The sequence below is a fragment of the Argiope bruennichi genome, chromosome 11 (assembly GCF_947563725.1).
Source record: "Argiope bruennichi chromosome 11, qqArgBrue1.1, whole genome shotgun sequence".
Taxonomy (NCBI): domain Eukaryota; kingdom Metazoa; phylum Arthropoda; class Arachnida; order Araneae; family Araneidae; genus Argiope; species Argiope bruennichi.
In genome coordinates this window covers 17,999,006-18,016,879 of record NC_079161.1, presented here as the reverse complement: position 1 = coordinate 18,016,879, position 17,874 = coordinate 17,999,006, and the positions used below count along the sequence as shown (strand labels likewise).

General features: G+C 28.0%; 1 protein-coding gene across 5 annotated transcripts in view; it reads right to left on the bottom strand.

Annotated features, from left to right (window-relative positions):
- Positions 1-17,874, bottom strand: part of LOC129957204 (RIMS-binding protein 2-like) — a 388,720-nt gene that overhangs the window by 79,196 nt on the left and 291,650 nt on the right. The window lies entirely within an intron of this gene.

The following is a 17,874-nucleotide window of genomic DNA, read 5'->3' as shown; positions in this document are numbered from 1 at the left end:
AATTCACCATTTTCAAAAAATTAAATTTCATAAAAAAGTATTCGAATATTTTCAATTTATATAAAACTTTTATTTTAAGACAAGTTTTATCTTTGTTTCATAAAGCAACTATTTCTGGATCGTTTCCCAATTTTCTTTTTATTTCTTTCAGTGAAAAATGATTTGCTTTTGTTTTTTTGTTCATTTTGAACTGCAAAATATGAAAGTTATGGAGTAGAAAATGTACTTGCAATCAATGAACCGATTAGATGAATTTCTGAATCCAGAAGATTATTATTATTATTTTTGAAATATAAGCGATAGCATCTTGTATAAAAACATGATAAATGATGCTCTTATTATTATATGATGAGATATGATGATGAGATGAGATATGATTAAGATATGATGCTCTTATTATTTTCTAAAATGGATAGAGGAAATATTTTTAAATATACGTATCTATTAAAGTTATTTTTTAAATGTGGCAATATGTTGCACATATTTAAAGAACAATATTTAGCAGGATACTTTATTAGCTTCATTTAAAAAGATGACGAAAAAAAAAATGCAACATCAGTTGTTTATAAAATTATAGTCGCAATTTCAACTACCACAATTCAAATCTTTCCTCTTTCAATACATATTCACGACTTTAGGTGAATGTTTACCACATTTTTCAATAATATTGTAGCTAACATTTTTATACCAAAATAATTTTAGAATTTTAAATAAATTTATAAAAATATAAAGCAATTTTTAAATTCTAAATACCGTTAAAAGTTTTTTTTCACTATTATTTTTGAAAAATATTAGGGGAGATTGGGGGAGGGGAATCTGAGAATTTAAGAGTTTAATAATGTAAAAAATTATTTCGCACGATAAAATTCTCAATATTCATTAAATATGAAATGATATTAGTTTTTTTTTGTCCAACCAGTGTACTGTTTAAAAATAAATTTTCTAAAAGGCTCATTTGCACTATTTTAACCCCCCCCCCTTTCTCCCTCCCTATGGTTAGTAATTTCGTATATTAAATGGGACAAGATTACCCATATGGCCTTAGGTTGAAATTTTGAGAATTAGGAATAAAATTGTTTGTAAGCTCTAAAAGTAATTTTGGACATCTTGATTAAAATCATCAACATGGTTTATGTTTGCTATTTTTGTAACGTCATGGACAGAGAGAGTTTAAGAATTGATGCCAACCAATCCAAATTGGCTACCTTTTGATGATTTATTGCAATCAATTCCAGTTGTTTGGCTTCAGAAAAGTTGTACACCAACTTTCGAAGGCCTACAGAATGTTTGGCTAGTTTCAAAATGTGTTAATCGAGTTTTTTCTCTCAGGAAAATGAGACAAATAAGGTCCCTACCAGACTGATTTCCCGAAAGATTAGACTGTAGAATATTTGTCTAATAAAATATAGTTTCAGGAATTACCCACCATTTTTTTTTATCAATACTAGGCAATAGTTGCTATGCTACGTGGAACTGCCCTTTCAGAATTAATTCATTCAAGTCTCACTTTAATTAAATATGGATCAATTGACTCAAAAATGGTTATTCTGACGAAAAGCGCTAAGCCTGCAGATTTGCAGATGAATATTCTATTCTATATTATATATAGAATAATACATAAGTAACAATATTTGCAGATGAATATTCTTATTATTACATTCAAGAATTGGTCCAAAATTCTAAAAATTCCTTTCAATGTCAAAGAATATTTGAAAAGTCACGAGTAATGAATGTGCAACATGATACGTTTACTTACAAAGGTATAAAAAAATGGCCCAAAGCTATTTCTCACTGTTCAAATTAGCTATACGCAAATTTGAATACTTAGCAATATTCCATCTCTCCCCTAAAAGTTTTAAAAGCTTGAAAATAAAAACACTATTTGGAAATGTAATTGCATGTCCTCATTTTAAAAAAATACTTTGAAGTTTATATATAAATTTACAAAAAAAAAAAATAATTATCTATAAATGAAATCACAAATAATATTAAAACTTTCATGCATGTCAACAAAATAAAGGAAAACAAAAAGAATTATTTTAAACAAAATGTTTCGATATTCCAACGAGTGCCTTTTAACAAACAAGAAAGAATCGTTTGCCCCAGAAAAATAAACAAATTATTCGCAGCAAACGATACAAAAATCCTTTTTTGCATGATGGGGAAAAGAAGAGCGAAACACATTCGATTTCTTTTGCATCTCGATTTTGCTCAAGGGGGATTTATAAAGGGAGGGAAGCAGTAGCAGAATTAAACATGGCATTCCAATTCTAGAGTTGGCACCATGCCATGAGGACTGCTCTTCCTCTTCTTCGATAGAATGAAACAGAATAAAGAAAAAGAGGCAAACGATCCGCCGCCTAGCGCCTAGCTGGCTGCCCCGACTAAGGCTCCGCAGACAGCAAATTCACAGTGACACACATCGCCACTCAAACATCTCTCGCTGCAGACGATAAATAAATAAAGAGGCAGATTTTTCTTGCCAGGAAGAAGAGAAAGTAGAAGGCTGCTGCAGTGGTTGGAGAAGTTCGCTGGCCTTAAGTGAAACCGAAAATAAATGAACGTTGGAGATGTGATGAATTCCAGAAAATGCGGGAAAAAAATTCTTAATGACATATTTTGTCACAATGATTAAAATTTTTAATATGGCAAGAATGCCAGAAAAAACTTTTCAGTAATTTATCTTTAACAGACATTCATTTCCATTTTAAATTAATTTTTTTTAATAGAGAATCTATTTGCTTCGTTAAAAGAAGAGAGTTCATAATTATGAAAAAAACTAAGTTGAAAAAAAAAAAAAAAAGCAGTGGCAGTGGTCTCCCCGAAACTTGCTCGCATAAGTTCTAGTAAATGCTTATCTTCCTCTTTCTTCACAGTTTGAACCGTGAACACTGAGACATGTATCGATTTTGTCTCACATGAATGTTTTACGTTGCATAATATGATGCATGAAACCGAATATACTTTTAGTCAAAAGATTATATCAAAATTTGGCACTGAACTACAATTTTAGAAACGTGGTCACAAAAATTTTATTTATCTAAATTGTTGCGCTTTTACAGAATTTATTTGCATTCGAATGTGCAGATAGACAGACGGCCAATCCATCAATGGATTTGATTCAAAATATAATATGGATATAAACATTTTAGCTCTTAAAATTATATACTAAATTTTATCTATCTAGCTCTTTAAGTTTTATAATTATGATATTACACAGATAGACACATTTCCTAAACAAACTTCTGTCAATAAGTTTTTATTGACAGTATTTAAATTTCATATTTTCAATAATATTTTAATGAAAATATGACAGAAATCAACAAATATGGTTTAAAGAGATGCCAATCAAAATTCATCCGTTTAGCTCAAAGAGTTATCGAGTCATTGTGTTTACAGAGAAACAGAAAGAGCGACAGATAGACATAACACCATTCTGTGCGATGCATTTGATTATCTACCAGACAGACATAATTCCAAAAATGCGTTTTTCAGACTAAGAGATCTGCACTAAAAATATCTTTATTGTTCTTTTCTTTTTAATTATAGAAAATAATATACAGACATATTTCGCTGCAGACGAAAATAAATGAAAAATAAATCTTCTTACATGGTAATTAAAAAAAAACATTTCAAATAATAAGAGTTTGTTATATTTTATACGAACGTAATTTTTAGATTATAATAATTAGATATGAAAGTATTTTAATCCTGTTCAATGCTAGATATATCAGCTAGTTTCATTTAGGCATTAACTTAATTTAATTGCTACCAATTATTTACATATCATTCCCATTTCAGAGACAAACGCATTCATTGTATGTACCTAATATAATAGCAAAATACATGGGAAACTTGCAGATGTTAACATATTTAATTTCAACGAATATTTTTCACTGTCAAAATGATAACATTAACTTCTGTCTGATTATTACAGTTAAATGTTGTAGAAACTGCTCCCATAATCAGCTTTCCTGTAAGAGCTTAAGTTTGAAATCCATTACTGGGAGGAATTGTTTCAGTTTAAAAGCCGAGATCGCCGAGTTTAGGAAATTCTCATACATCCTGCATTATATGCAAATATGAAGTATTAAAGTGTTCAATCAAATGATAAACGCATACGTGAGCAGAGTAAAGGACATTTAATTTGGCGCCATTATGGAATCAATTATGCATTAAAGAAAAAAAAAAAAATTAAAAATGGTAAACTAAAAATTTGAAACATTTAATGACTTAATCTAAATATCTGAGACAAATATATAAAATTTTAAAATATTTATGATTATATATAATTCCTATTAATAATAAAGAAAAATGTGTGTGTGTTTTTATTTGCTCCGATACAAAGCAATCTGTTTATATTAAAGCACCAAATTTCTCGTAAATATATTTTGGATGATAAAAATTTGCTCATCGGAATTATTTTGATTTGGAAAATTTAATTAGAATTTTAATTAATGAAAAATTAAGCAAGATTTTAGTTTTTTGTGAGAAGATTCTGAAAATATTGTAAAAGGGATTTTTACAATATTTTATAGTTAAAAACTTATCTTACCAATTCAACCAAAACCAATTGTCGTACAATTTTTCTTTAATTTTGATAATTTTTAAAATATATTTCCATGCATAAAATGCAACAATGCTTTTAAATGTTGCATTAAAATTAAAATTTGTAATTTTTTTTTCATTGTTGAAAAAATTGGTGAAGAATGTTTTTTATTATCTGCACAGATTGTCAAATGATTAAGAATGTGAATTCACAATACCCACTTAATACAAGCACTTAATACTGAAATGACAATACAATTCGCTTTTAATAGTGCTATATTTCTATGGGATTTTACTCTGTTTGGAAGTTTTGTGCATACAATAAACACAACAGGTATAAGGTTATAAAATTAACACTAATTAAATATATGTCATGATTTGATACTTAGAATTATTTTGTCGAGGGCAATTCAAGCTCCAATTCAAGTTTACGAAATTTAAATGATATTGAATATAGCCAATATCACAGATGAATCAGCTGGTCGTCAAAGAGGACTACTTGTAAATGAAACTGCTGACAATGTACAGAACTTTTCGATTCTTCTATGTTTTACGTGCTAAAGGAATTAAATGATCTTCATAAAAAATAATTTAGAGAAATTCATTGCAAATATTCATTCACCAGCTTTCCTTCCCAGATAAAACTTATCTAATCAGCATTTTCTAATATTATCTCAAAAAGTGTGAGGCTAGCTAAAATAATTGACAATCACTTTAGATAAATAATTAAATGGCAATATTAAACAAATGTCAAATGTTAATGGAATGATAATATTAAACGTTAATTATTTATCTAATAAATAACTTTTGAAATTAAACTTTTTTGAATTTTTTTTCATGGATAATAAATTTTTAGTTTTTTCTTTTACTATTAACATTCATACCTTTTCTGGCTTCATATATATAAGTTTCAATGATTATACAGCATTCTAGAATGGTAGAGCAGGAATTAGAAAAAACAAAATCACAAATTTCTAACCACTGTTAATTTGAAAATGTCATTGTGTAATTGGAAATAAAACGTTTTACTATTAGCCGATAATCTAAAACCTCATAAAATAATAACTGAAAAAAGAAAACAGTTTTAAACCAAACGATTTCTTATATTATTTAAGTCAACTTTTTAAAACTTCCTATTTCTTTAATATCTGCATGAGAGCAAACGATATATTTAGGCATTGTTCACGTCTAATAAATTACTTTTTAATCTATATTTTCCCAAATTGTTTATATTCATTAATTGGCATGTTTAGTCTTTTTTAAACTTTTTTTCGCGAAATTTTATTTCCATTTCACCAAAAATTTACAAATTTGTTGATTTTAGTCTTATGCCATTAAATTCGCAAATAAATACAATGAAAAATTTAAGGTTTACATAGTTTAAAATCATTTTTCAGTTATATTCGTTTATTATGCTTGCTGATTTTAAGAAATAAAAATTTAATCAATATATACTTAAGCATTTGAAACAGCAATGAGCTTTTTAGTGAATGCACTAAATGCACAGCATATGCACATATTACATTACAGAGCAATAGTAAATTATGTAATACTTTATTTATTAGTTTTCAAGTTAAATTGAAAAAGAATGGATAAAAAATAAACAAGAAATTCATTTAAAATTTTAAATGAATTTTAGTTTTTTTCTTTTTTAAAATTAATTACAGATTCGGAATATTAAGGAGAAAAAATAATTTGAAATCGAAAAGGGGAGAAAAAGCTTTCCTCTGTTTTAAATTTTATAAAAAAATACACTGGATGAAATCTTTATCTTTAAAAAAACAAAACTTTATCTTCTGGCATTTGAAAAAAAATTTCTCTTTTTAATCTTGGTTTTCAACATTTAATTCTTTTGATATTTCCTTAAGAAAGCAATTTTTATAATCTGATTTTTATTCCGCTAACACATAATACTGTGATGCAAGTAGAACAAAAAAATTTTTTTATCATTAACCATACATTATTTTTAAAGAACAGATTAAATCGATGCTTATCTGAATATTCGAGAACACTCTAAATGTCCACAGCTAGGGAAAAGATAAGAAATCCAAACATTCTACAGCTGAGAAAATTGACACAGTTTTTTCTGGACACGAATTTTTTTTAACTAGTAGATAAAAACTTAAAGCGTTAAGTATTCTTTTTTACATACTACAGAAAGTTCAAAAGCATACAGACTAAAAATAAATGTTTAGAAAGTGTCCAATTTAAGCAAATTCTTAGTCAAGAACAATTTTTTTAATACTTAATTAATGCAAAGCATGTAAGAAATTAAAACGATTCGATGCACATCTAATCGGGTTTAATTTTTCACACTTTTTTTCCTCTTATAAAAGTTTGCTCAATGAGCTCTAAAAAATTTATTTATCAAGGCGTAAGTGATACTTTAATTAAATTACCTACAATTTTTTTCTCACTTTATTTTAGGGTTAACAACTTAAAAGAATGGCCTTCGTTGTTGAGGTGTGTTAATCTTATTTAATTGCCAGCTGTATTATATTCGCCATAGTGCTTCTTTCAATTTCTGGTAAGAACCACATTTTACTTAACAATACCATTATCTTATTAATCTTAGAAAGTCAAAATAAAATTAAATAACTTTGTTGAAAATTGGAATGAATATTTTGGTTTAGTTATGACGAGTCATAAATTATAAAAATAATCAAAAGTTGATGAAAAGGTTATTCATAAACTGATATAAAATAAAATACAAATTTGCATCAATAAACAAAATTAAAACTTTTTTTTTTTTGTATTTTATAGAAATTCAAACGAGTAAAACGATTTTCGAGGGATTTTTATTACAAATACCATGAAAGAAAAAGAAGATTCTGTTGAAGATTTCGCGACAATTTTTTATTTATTAAAAAATCATTTTCCCATTGCGAATGAGTAATAACATACGATGAAAAAAACACGACAGAGCATAAGATTTGATTCGGAAATTGAATTTAAAATAGCCAAAACATAGGAAAAAGTTATTTAAAAAATGATTTACCTTATTGAATATTATAAAATGTCATTAAAATTGCTAAAGTATTTCCTTTTATTTAAAAACTTATTCAAAAATTGAGTTTTTGCTTTAAGCGTTCGACAGAGATTTAAATTCTCCGTTCAAAATGGCTACCTTTCTATTCCATTCCGTAAATACATATCCATTGCCACTCAAAATGTTTAATTAAATTCCGTATGAAACTTCATATATTATTAATAAATCAGGAATTAAATTAAGATTTCTATTTTTATTAAATATCGTTTGGCATAAGGGTTTAGAGAAGCTTTGAGATTTTAAAACTTTTTGTTGAAGCAAATCTTCATATTCATTAAAAATTAAATCGCAGATTATTTATAAAACACAAAATTGATTGGAAAGAATTTATGTATTGTAATTTATACAAAAATTATCTTTATACAAAAACAATCTTTTATATATTAAAAGCATATAATGCATTTTCGTACAGGTGTTTTGTAATATGTAAACTGCTAAAATGAAATACATTTTTATTTTTTCGCTTACGATATTTTACAAAATGTAACTTTCAAAACCTGATTTGATATGAAGCCGATGACTAACTTTTGCGATAAATATTTGTTGCATTATCAGTACTTCGAATTTCGTGAATTAATAATGAAATATAAGAAAGGTTATAATTAAGATTTTACGACAGGTTTATTTTTAGCTAGTTGATTTTTAATTACAAAAAAGTCATGAAAACTATTTCATCCCTATTAATGAGAATACATCAACTAGTCTCAATCTTTACAACCAATAAAGACGAATATGTGTGTATCGGTGCTCTAGAGACCAGATAGTAATTTACTAACTCATCATTTTGTTAAGTATGTTAAATTTTTAAGTCTTACCGCCGTAACTTTTAAAAATATTATATCACAAAAAAAAAAAGATTTTTGCATCCTTTAAAAATTCTAAAAATTATCTTTTCGCTGATACTAATTAAATAATCGTATAAAATCTTTCATAAACTTGGGTATTTTTTTAAAAATATTTATTTTTTGCCCAATTTCCAATAATATGTTGCGTTGTGCCCTTATAATTGAAGCCGCTTTCACTGTTGTATCCAATATTTAATTGTGTAATTTTCTTCCATTGGTGAAATCTACAGAACAATTATTTTTTCAATATCTACGTAGTTTAAAAGACAAATAAAATTACGATACCACACAATTTTCAAGATACATGTACAGAATATTTACGTTTTTAATAATGCTATGATGTCATGAGATTGGTTTCCATTTGAAAGGTTCATGTACATAATAAACAGAACTTAAGTAAGGCAAGGAAAATAACACGGTGTTAATGCCTGATAGTAACGGAATCATGCTCATGAAATTCCATTTAAATGATTTACCTGTAATCAAATACAACCACCATGGAAACATTAGATTTCTTTCATTTTGGACGAAATTTCTTAATGGAAAGACTACCTATGCAATGTTTATGTGGCTACGATTGATTGAAACAAAGGAAATGTTCTCACCTCAAATTTCTCCTTTACTTAGACAATGCGATACCATCCTTATGATTCTTCTTAAGAGAATTTATATTTTCCAAACGATAATGCCATACCGTCCCTATGGCTCTCCTTATGAAAATCTATATTTCTCGAAGAAATCGCGACGGATAGGATGAGGAAGACAAAGTTTGCAAGCAAGACCTTTCATTCCAATTTCGATTTCCACCCCTTAATTTTAAGTATACGTAACATACAAAGATGAAGTATTGCAATCGTAAAAAATTTCGAACACTGGGATGATGACAAGTCTTCGCCTTTCTGGTCTTTCATGTCTTTCTGAATTCGAAAAATACATTTTTGGAATTACGTCCGTCTGCTTATCAATATAAGTACAAAACACTTTGAGCTAGATGTGTGAAATTTGGTAAGTAATCAAATTCGTAGATCTTTACCAAATTTTGAAAGAAATACATTAACAGACAACAGTATGGTAAATGTAAAACGTAAAGAATTGTCTACATAAGATTTGATACATAGTTTAAAACTATTAACCGGTAATTAACTCGTATTTAATTCGTTTTACCTTGAAATATTTCGTCATACTCTGTTAACAGGTTAATATCAAAAATGTAAATACGTATCAAATTTTAAGTTACATTAAAACAACATTATCAAATTTTAAATCAAACTCCCATGTATGCACATGCTATAATTAAAAAAGCCAATTGTTTAGATAAATCAAATTCGTTATGTCATCTTGTTACTAAAGTTGCAATTCTGTGTAAAATCTCAGGGAAAACTCATTGAAAAAAAAAAGGAATTCAAAATGTATAATTGGCATTTTTCACAATACTACGAAGCAAAAGACGCTCATGTATGGGACTCATTTGAATATAAAAATTTTAGGATTCGTGACGTTCGTGGTCTTTCAAGAATATCTTTTGTAGGATATATGAAAGAAAACTTCTCTTTTCAATATTTTTCTTTGAATACTTCAAGTATGAGAAAAAAAGGCATTCTTACAAAACTATCGATAATTTCAAATTTTAAAACATATACTTCATTAGCTACTAAGAGAGTTTGTAACTACGAAAATTCCAAATATTACATAGCATAGGCAATACTATGCAGCTAAGAAATAAATAAAGAAAAGTTATCATTTTGGAATGTAAAAAGTTTCCCAAATAACATTTTTATACATCAATTTCAATCAAGAAACCGAAAAAAATGGCTTTATCTCAGCCCTTAAATGTTTGCATTTTGTGTACATTTTGAAAATGAGTGCAAAAATAAAGACAGAGTTTTCGCTCAAAGATAAGAAAGAAAGAAACATTTTGTAATTACGTTTCAACACCTCTCAAACAAGCAAAAATTCAATAAAATAAAGAAAGAGTGAGTTGATTATTTTTGATGCGCTAAATATGGAAGAATGCTTTCTTTCAAGTGAAAATAATTGTTGCAGAGAGTTTTCTATCTAACATCCGCAAGCAAACAAACTCGGGAGAAAGAAAAATCGTGTTCTCTGAAAGTATTAAATGTTTAATTTAAACACTCTTCTTTTTCTAAGTTACTTGTACCAGGAGTTGATTTTTATTTATCCGCGAAGTAATTTCCGTGGCGTAAAATCTCTTCTTCCTTTTGAGTTCGCTTTAAAAAAGAATTATGAAACAAAGTAGAATAAGCATATAGCAATAAAAATGGAAAAGAAACATTTATTTCTTTAAATAACGTAGACTGGGAAAATATTTTGATGATTCCGTTAATCCAAATACTTGGTGAATTCTAGCATTTTCACCAAATCCACACACTTTCTTCATTATAGAGGTATGTTTACAAGAACGTCGATTTAATATATTATATAGTAAAAATTAATTTTTAAATGCATTGCTTTTTGAAACTGTATTAATAAAAATATTTTTTATAAATTCTTAGAAAATTTATCAGTTATATTGTTAGTGAGCAATGATCTACAAACTAATAACAAATCTAGAAATTTTGATTTTCTTTGGTGAGACAAAAAATTAGAACACATATTTATTTTTTTAATTATTTGATTACATAAGCTAAAATGTCAATAAAAAACAGTTATTATTTTTTACATCTTTTAAATGATTGCAAAAGATTTAATCGTTTATGAAAATCGGAATTAGAAAACTTATTGCAAACGATTTAATTTTTAGTTACAAATTTCCAGACTTTTATGAAAATAAGTCGAAAATTGATAATTATTGAATGGCAACATCTGTAAAATGTTCAAAATAGATTTATATGCGTGCTTTCTTTGAAATCAGCTGTAGTGTTTCTTGAATTTACAAATAATATCCACTGTGGTTCAAATTCTGAGTAGAAATCGAATTCCAATTAAGTAATTGAATACTATATATATGCACACACATCGTAAAGCACAAAGCCATCTTTGAATCGAACTTGGGATAATTATTTATCCTTCATCGAGCAAAACTTCTGTGAATGTTAAACACTCCTAATTCAACTGCATGTCAGAAGTAAGAAAATAGAATAAAAGATTGAAACTCATGATAATTTAGAAATAATCTAAATATTTTTGACGTATTTAGAATATTACATTTTAAAAATTAATACAGATCCTTAAGAGTTTATATAACATCAGAAATCATTTTAAAACATGTAATTATCTAGCCCTTTACCTGGCATCCATTAAGTATTCATCTATTTCTATATCTATATATACTTATAATAAAGCTCAATGTGTGTGTGTGTTGGCGCTCTACAGGCCAGGTCATTTGACATACAGCTATCAAATTTGGTACATGTATACCTCAGAGGTCGGGAATGTGCACCTGGGGTCCCTTTTTTGAAATTTTAATTATTAATTAAAAACTAACTTTCCCGCCAGAAAAATCTTCCATTTTCCCCACCGTCAAATGAGTAAGGTTTCAGTTTTTTTTTCTCCCAACAGTAATGAGCCTAGGGTTAACATTTTTCGGCGGATTATTTCAAACGATTCTGTTTATTTTCTTAATGTTTGATGCATTTAAAATGAAACATTGTTAATTAATCCATGTTTCAGATTCATTCTGAAGTACTTTTCAATTAAAATAACACAGAATAAAGGAAATTAAAAATGTATAATCTGCATAGCGTTACCCCAACTGGCGTAGAAAAATTCACGCATTTGCTTTTACCGTAACTGGCGAAGAAAATTTACGCATGCGCATTGTGTTCTGATTGTTGTCATGACAACCATTATCAACGGATGATTTAAATTATTTTTAGGTTAGTTGCATGCTTTTGTAAGTAAATTGTATTTATGTTAGTTATATATTTTTTGTATATGCTTAAAGTTTTAAATACATCGTTTTTTAAGTAGTTTTTTTTAACCTGTTTTCAATGATATAAATTATTTTTAGGTTAGTTGCATGCTTTTGTAAGTAAATTGTATTTATGTTAGTTATATATTTTTTGTATATGCTTAAAGTTTTAAATACATCGTTTTTTAAGTAGTTTTTTTTAACCTGTTTTCAATGATATAAATTATTTTTAGGTTAGTTGCATGCTTTTGTAATTAAATTGTATTTATGTTAATTATATATTTTTTTGTATATGCTTATAGTTTTAAGTACATCGTTTTTTAAGTAGTTTTTTTAAACCTGTTTTCAACCGAATATTTTAAACGATTCGTTTTATTTTCTTAGTGTTTGATGCATTTAAAATGAAACATTGTTAATGAATCGATTTGTTCATGATGAATCTGAGAAAATTTTGTTGACAAATTCTTGAGATATTACATAAATTAAGAAAGATATTCTTTAGTGCCCATAAAGTTTAAACGCTCAGTGACTCTATTATCAGTAATCATATTATTAAAAGAAATGCTTTGTTTCAGTAAAAAATATTATTATATTAATTGCAGATTCATCATTTACACTTTAATTTAAAGCATAAATTCTACGGGAGCTAACAGAAAATGAGAGAGATACATATCACGTTATGACTGAAGGCCTTTATAATATTATGAGTGAATTATATGACTATCACGATTTGAAGTTTTAAAATATTTTGCTGAAGAATCTATTAAAGTTGGAACTGCGTAAAATATTTAATGGTACGACCGGAGTTTAACCCCCTGCTTGGTGAAATTTTTAAAAATCGCCAACAAAGTTCTTGCGAAATGCTCAAAAGCAAAGGAGCAGATGTTCAATTATAGTGCATAATAAAGATTGCCAACTTTGGCGCGTTATCGGAACTTGGCAAAGAGGGTGGTTAAACTCCGGTTCAACCTATCTAATTATTAAAATTTAAACGAACATTAAGATTGGCGAACCCGCTGGTCGCCAAAGGCGGCTAGTTAATAATAAAGATGAATGTGTGTGTTGACACTCCTATGCTAATAATAAAGATGTGTAGTGTGTGTTGGCGCTCTACAGGCCAGGCCTTTTGACCTACAGCTACGAAATTTAGCACACACATATATCTTGGATAGTAGGAATGTGCACGTCTTAGCAATTTTTTAAAAGTTTTAATTAGTTAAAAGTTGAGTTGAACTTTGTCACTTTTTGCAATAACTTTCGAAAATATCATTGTACAAAAATAAATTTTGCACCGTTTCAAAATATAAAGCATTGTCATTTTAATGAGATCAGTTTAATAATTGTGCGCATTTTTGCTGAATTTTGGCAATTTTTAATTTTTGCCTAATTTTTATTGTTTACTTGAAATTCAAACACTTTTCATTGTTTCATCAATTATCTAAACGCTCGATTTGTTCTATTGTTGAAGGCTAAAGAAGAAAGATTTGGTTCAATATGAGTGTAGTTCACAAGATGCAAAAATAAAAAAAAATAATAAAAAATAAAAAATAATAAATAAAGATATAACACGAAATTTAGAAAACAGATGAGCAGATATTTCCGTTTTTAACAGCGCTATAATGTTATAGTTACTGCCTCCATTATAAAGATTCATGAACTCACTACACAGAGTACACAAGACAATTAAAATCACATGGCTTTAATGCCAAGCATTTTGGCGAAATCATGAAGTTATATCAAAATGGTTTATCTGAAAACAAATATAATCAATATTCCTGACGAAACAGCTGCTCGCCCGAGGCGAATAGTTAAGAATGTAAGTTAATCTTTCATCCTTACTACAAAAGTAATTGCGCACGAAAGCAAAATTACAGATTTTTAACGATATCGATCGGATCAGAGAATTTTGTTTGGGATGGTCGTTGAGCAATTAAGAACATTATAGACTAAGATCCTATATTATTTGTTTCCAGTCACGCATATTTGAACGATCAATCAGGTTTGTGCAGAGTCGCTTCTCTAATTGTTCTATGAAAAAGAACGGGTTGAAATATTCCAAGAGATTCTCAAAGCAATCCATGCTTATTTTTTCGTATATGAAAAAAATAATATTGAGAATGGAAGAATTAGAGAAATATTGAAAATATAGAGAACGTATTGTAAGCATAAAATAAAAAATCGAGCTTGAGATTTCGACGAATTTCCACATTTCAGAGCTGTCAAAAGTTAAAACATTTCTGGCATTAAGCTTGTCTGTATCTGAACACGATAATTAAAAATCCTTTTCAGCTACCCATATGAAATTTGGTATGTGAACTTTACACCAAATTTGTACATTTTTATCAAATTTTGTGCGAAATACATTTAGAGGAAGTCTACCTGTCTGAATATAAGATAACTACAAAACGAAGAGAGCTGTATGCATAAAATTTGATGCACAGTTTTAGCATCAAAAGTATAGACACCATTCGAATTTGGAATAAAATCCGCTAAAGAGTTGATTGTCTGTTTGCGATTTTCTAGAAAATTAACTGCATATCAAAGATAAATCGCCAAGGATTACACGATAGATTCAATAAAAACGCTAGATTCATGCCAAAAATCCATATTTCGTAACTATAGTTCGTATTCGTTAAATGTAATGCCATGTAACGGATACACGGCCTTGCAAAATGTCCACAATTTTATGCGGGAGTGAAGAAGTGGAAAATAAATTTATAAGAGAATATGCGTTAAAGTTTTGGGAAAACAACTTTATCTGGTTAAAACGTGCTGTTGTCGGTGATGAAATTTGGATGTACTCTTTAAAAACAAAATTAGTTCAATATTCTGGAAACAATCAATGCTTGAAAACTGAAGTAAGACGGAAAGAAATAAGACAAAATCTCACCAAAATCAAGATAAAATCGACTGTTTTCTTTTATAAGGAACTGTGCCTTACAAATTTTACTGGTTAAACTGCCAATACAGAATATTATTATTACTGGATAGTGCTTTTGCTGTGATTGTGTGAAGTAATTTGTGAAAACGACCTGAATTATGACGAGATAACTTATTATAAGTTATACACCATGACTTGCGACTTCTTACAATGCCGTTATTCATGAATTTTTGACAAAAATTAAAGAAATGCGATTACTCTGTATTTACTTGACATAGCACCATGTAACTTTCTTTTATTTTAACGGTTGAAATAGCCTCTTCATATTCAAAGCTTTTAGTCTATTGATGTAAAAAGTAAAGAAAATAGTCGCTACGAACTCGTATGAAATTTCAAGTTAACGATTTTAAGATATGTTTTGAAGATTGGAAAGAAAAAAACCGTTCGCAAAAGAGTACAGCAGTTGGAGAGGATGCAATAAATATTGAACAATAAATCAATAATTTTCGTTTTATAACCGGATATCTGATACTTTTTGATCATAGTAGTATAAGGTAATATTTAGTAAATATCGGCTATTACATTTCTAATTTTTGTCAAAATATACATAATGAATTTTTAATATATATTCAAAAGACTTTTTGAAAATACTTTTCACAAAATATTATTAATAATAAAATTGATTAAATTTGTTAAAACTTCATTTAAATGTGTTAAGATTTTAACAAATTAGTTTAAAATTCAAAAGTATACATTTTTATAGAAATCTAATGGAACTCAAATTTTATTTTTTAAAAGGGGCTTAAAAATTGAATATTCTATTTATTTCCATGCAAAATTTTAGCAAAATAGAACTTAAAGAAATAGAAATCTAATGCCATTACAATGGCATTTTAAATTTCTCGAAAGTGCAGCAAGATAAAAATTATTTTTAAAAGTCTTACACATTTCACAAAAGTTAAGCATATCGTAAAAATTTTTCATCACTTTTACTCAAGAGCTAATATGATTTCATTCAAGACGAAAGAAACAAAAATCTCTAATGCATCACTCAAAAGATTTTTTTTCCTACCTTTCTTTCCTTCCAGTAAAAGACTGTAGGAATTTGATTTATTTTTACGGTTTTAAATAAAACGATTACCTTCGGATTTAAGCAAGAAATACATTTTTTAAAATGAAAGATAAAGAAGAATCTAATTATGAGAAATATGAACAGATAAAAAGATTTGAAATATTAGCTTAAAAGCACAGGCAGCTTTAGCCATCCATTTAATAAGAGTGAAATGTCTAGCACTAATTGATGCTATAATTTAAAGCGATTTCCTTTAAAGTAGTGATAAAGAAATTTAAAATCTTAAGCTTCTTTTTCATAAGTGTGTTACTTAACTCTTTCCGGACTAGTGTTGCCATTCGGTATTATCAAAATATCTGCTTTTAAGGGTATTTCTGCTTTTTATTTTGGCTGGAGCGAGTTTATTGGGGCCTACATAACAGCATGATCTGGATAAATAATGAATGAATAATTTCAATTATTTAAACAGTAGTAAATGGCTAATTTTAAAGTATTTCTAAGTTGCTTTTATCAACTTTTTATTTTTTAAATAAAAATTTTTAATCTTGGATGATCGGGATTAAACTTGATTTCAAGTAATTGGGAAGATTACTTATAAAAAATAAAATTTTTAGACTAAATGTCATGAAAAGACTAAATTTAAGAAAATGTTTGCACATGAATATGCACTCTAGAATTCCAAACTACTCTTCGTATATGAATTTATATTGTTAAAAATCTGCTATATTGCTTTCCTGTGCAGCTAGTACGGAAGAAAGTTTTACATATGCCTTTAAATGATGTTGAATTGATACCAGGTCAAAAACCTCTCCTTTGGTGACAAATTTGGTAACCATTTGGCAACTTAGCAGCGACTTTGGCAACAATAATAACTCACGTAAGGGCAAGAATTTTGGCTATATCTATCTAAGGAAAGAAGTTACCGTATCCTATTAGATACTTCGATACCCTGTAACGGGAGCTATAAAAATGAATGCGTACGCATTATAGATAGGTGAATGAATTCTTTCTTTGGAGTGTTGATTTCTATCAAGTTTTCGCTGAGCGCTTTGCGAAATTTCGGTTGTTTAAGATCTGCTTACATATGTGCTTTTGATTTTTGCAAGTGCTGTTCAGTGTTGTTTTGGTACCTGTGTTTCGTGTTTTCCTTGAGAAATAAAATTTCGTATTTCATTATCGAACTTGGAATGAATGGATTTTCCGCAACAATCTTTATATAAAACGTTAACTTATATGATACAGAAATCGCTTTTATTACATATTGTTGAATGGCAGCAGTCAAATATAAACAAATCATCGTAGAATTTTAGATAGCTTCATTAAACGTTTTTACAGCTGCAACACTTCGCACAGGTAATTAAGGGAGGGAAAAATATTATTAGAAATATCCTGCAGAGTGCTCGATGTGCCACCAAAAATTTCGTTCAATCAGGGAAAAGAAGATATAAAAAAAAATTAGAAATATCTTCAAACAAAAATCTGAATCGAACGCAAAAAATAGACTTAATTGTCACCAGATGTGCTGTCGCTATGACTCGCCGATGGAAATAAATGTTCATATCTTCCAAACCAATTATTTTCACATTATGGATTTTTTATTACCTTAAG